The following is a 3,644-nucleotide window of genomic DNA, read 5'->3' as shown; positions in this document are numbered from 1 at the left end:
AGCTTCCCTAAGCGAACATGCTGCTGTTGTTGGCCCAGGTTTATTTATAGCCTTCCCACTGGAAGGACAAATGGAAAAATAATGCAGAATAAAAGGGATTATCATTGGCCCGAACTGGGGCAGGTGTAATTAACAGGCGAAAGGATGGAAAGGAACACTGCACTTTAGGGCTGCATGGTTCCCTCTTCCATATTCCCCAACCCAGAGCATCTTACCCCATCTCAGGTCCCCAGGTGTCCTTCTCTTCCCCCACCTGCTTCAGTTCCGCTAGTGTCTCTCAATCCCCAATATGAGCCCCACTTTGCTACTGGGCAGATTAGTCCCTTGCTGATCAAGTATAATGCATTTACAGGTGGTAATTGGCTTCCCCAGCAAGGTTTAATAGGGTTTATGGCTGCTATTGCAGCCTTTGAAGCTCCAGAGAAAGAACAGGCTGGCAGTAGAGAGAAGCGGGTGTAACAGGGCATACTGAGCACAAAGCCGACTCACATTTTGCCCACCAAATAAATTAGAGCGCCAGATCAGACCTATACAAATGGGCTTCCCATAATGGCTCAAGTCAGGGGTGCTCACACTTTTTTGGCTCAAGAGCTACTTTGAAACCCAGCAAGGCCCGGAGATCTACCAGAGTTTTTTTTACAATGTTCGCGCCATCATAACATGTAACATTTATGTGTACAATGTATGTTGGTGTACCTTGAGCCCCACTGAGTATAACAGGACTTACTCCTGAGTAGACATGCCTAGGATTAGGCTGTGAGGCTGCAATCCTAGCCACACTTACCTGGGAGTAAGCCCCATTGAGTACAATGGGCCTTACTCCTGGCGTTTCCTCCCAGAGGCACCTGAAGGGGGGGTGTCGGCACTCCGCGATCTACTCATTTTGCCTCGCGATCTACCGGTAGATCGCGATCCACCTATTGAGCAACCCTGGCTTAAGTTCTATCTGTGTAGGGAAAATGCCCCTGTCCTGATAGGGTTGCCACATTTTTGACTAGCCTTGCTCCACCTCGTTTCGTAGAGGAGAGCCAATAACATTGAGTGTCGGGAGAGTTAGATCAAACAAAAGGCAATATTTCTTGACCTTGCAGATCCGTCTGCAAGAGGGATCTGAAGGCCTTAGGAGTGGACCTCAACAAGTGGGAAACCCTGGCCTCTGAGCGGCCCGCTTGGAGGCAGGCTGTGCAGCATGGCCTTTCCCAGTTTGAAGAGACACTTGGCCAACAGTCTGAGGCTAAGAGGCAAAGAAGGAAGGCCCATAGCCAGGGAGACAGACCAGGGTCAGACTGCACTTGCTCCCGGTGTGGAAGGGATTGTCACTCCTGAATTGGCCTTTTCAACCACACTAGACGCTGTTCCAGAACCATCTTTCAGAGCACGATACCATAGTCTTTTGAGACTGAAAGTTGCCAACAACATTTCTTGACCCAGTGCATCATTAGTATGCGGAACTTCTTGCCACAGGATGTGGTGATGGTGTCTGGCCTAGATGCCTTTCAAAGGGGATTGGACAGATCGATGTAGGAGAAGTTCATCAGGTTACAAGCCATGAAGGAGGTATGCCACCTCCTGGTTTTAGATGTAGGCTATGCACCCGAATGCAGCTCTCCTACATGAGCACCTGTTGAGCCACTGTGCGACGCAGGAAGCTGAACTAGATGGGCCTTTGGCCTGATCCAGCGGGGCTCTTCTTATATTCTCTGCCTTTAACAGCAACTTGAAATTGAGAAAATGGAGCATCTCCTACCATGGAGTAAAGTGCTGGGGGGAAAGTGTTGCTTGCTTCATTTCTGGATGTTGAGTAAGGACAGAACGTGTGAAAAACGTTGCCACCTCTGGGAGCAGATTGATGGGGGGGGGGGCAGTCATCTCTGCCTGCCTGCTTGCCTCCATTGCCCTCCTTCTCTTTCCACTCCCTGGATTGGATAAGGAAGAGGGGGACAAAGAGGAAGTGTGGAGAAGGGCATTGAACATTGAAGAGTGGGAAGAGCAGAGGTTGGCACAACATTGGGTTAAGGTGACAGCATTTGACATGGCACCTCAGGCATCAGGAGGTCTCGGACTGGCCGTGGGTATTGTCCTCAGGCAGACGTGCCCCTCAAGTCGGCTCTGGCCTGCGTCCCACCGTCCCACCGACCCTCTGCCTGCAACTTTGCCTGGGGCCATCTGCCTTGTGGCAGGTTGGAAAGCTGTCTCTGTCCCCAGGGGAAAGTGTCACAATAGTCTTAACGACTGAGTGAATTGTGTGTCCTGTTCCTTCCTCCGAAAACCAGAAAATGTGGTAGAGCCCCAGAAGCATCATCACTTGCAATTTGGTAGGCAGTCCTGAGATTTGAGCAAGCACTCCTGTGAGTTTGGATGGACAGATTCTTCAACTGAGGGCTGTGTCACAGCTCACCCATGGTGGGTCACATCAGGGGTGGTTTTTAAATTTATTTATTTTTTAACATGAGAGATGACAGCAACTGTTACCCTGCACATGCCCAATCTTGTCTGATCTTGGAAGCTAAGCAGGGTCAGGCCTGGTTAGTACTTGGATGGGAGACCGCCTGGGAATACTGGGCGCTGTAGGCTTACTCCGTAGTCTTTCAAGACTGAAGGTTGCCAAACATTTGAGAGAGGGTTAAGATGGGGGGCGTGGAGAGAGAGAAGAAAAAAGTGGGGCAGGGAACGAGAGAGACAGAACAGTGGACATATCTCAGGCCTGCAAAAAACCCACATTGTTTTCGTTGCTGAGGACATTAGAATATTTTGGGGGTGCTGAATCAAAAAATGGCTTCAGTTTTGCCCAGCTGGCTCTAGTTTTGGGGGTACAGCATAGACACCTTATACAGTATGCCGATTCAAGCAGCTTCTTCGTGGGTAAGCTGATGCCACGGCTTCCTCACGAGGAAGCAGCTTGAATTGGCACACAAGGTGGCTGATTCAAAACTAGAGCCAATTGGGCAAACCCAAGCCTGTTTTTGCATTCGGCACCCCAAATGTACCCAAGAATAGGTCTAACTTTTGCAACAACAAAATGTGTACAGGCCTAAAAAAATGGATTCATGCAGCAGGCTCAGGTTGAAGAGAGAGTGGCAAGGTTGCCCACAGCTTCACCGTCAGCAGAATCCAAATGGCCTGCAGTTTGTCAAGCCCATCCAAAGATGTGGAGGAAGAAATGGGGAGGGGCGTGTCTGTTATGGCTGCCATGAAGATGGCGAGAGGGACACAAAGTAGTGCTTGGCACCCAGCCACCCACTCCTCCAGCTTGAGCTCCTGTGTGTGGGGCAAATCTCAAGACTGGGCTGGATTGGATTGGATTGGCCCCCTCCCCGGGGTGCATGTGTGCCCAAGGGAGAGCGGAGAGCACTTTCGGTGCTGCTTGTTTGCTGCCAGCGGTGTTTGCTCAGGCACTGGGAGGGCCACGAAATGAGTGTGTGTATATCCTTCTGGGAGCTGGATTGCATGAGTGTGAAGGCGGGCACACTGCTCAGTATGTGTATGTGTGCATGCATCTCCTCAAGCGTGTGCTTGCCCTGCTGATTGCAGAGAGGGAGAGAGAGGAGGCTCCGTCCCCTGCTAGCTGCCTTGGCCCCCTCCTTCCTTGTCTTTCTCCCTTCCCTCCCCCAGTCGCTCACTCTGGCCAGGCAGTCAGGCTGAGC

The 3,644-nt window shown here is 51.0% G+C and overlaps 1 pseudogene; it reads left to right on the top strand.

Moving 5' to 3' along the window:
• The first annotated feature begins 2,454 nt into the window (after nt 1-2,454).
• On the top strand, nt 2,455-2,574 carry LOC136661993 (5S ribosomal RNA; annotated as a pseudogene).
• Nucleotides 2,575-3,644: the final 1,070 nt, after the last annotated feature.

The sequence above is a fragment of the Tiliqua scincoides genome, chromosome 10, assembly GCF_035046505.1.
Source record: "Tiliqua scincoides isolate rTilSci1 chromosome 10, rTilSci1.hap2, whole genome shotgun sequence".
Taxonomy (NCBI): Eukaryota; Metazoa; Chordata; class Lepidosauria; order Squamata; family Scincidae; genus Tiliqua; species Tiliqua scincoides.
Note: the sequence above shows the minus strand (reverse complement) of the source record. Positions and strands in the feature narration are given on the sequence as shown.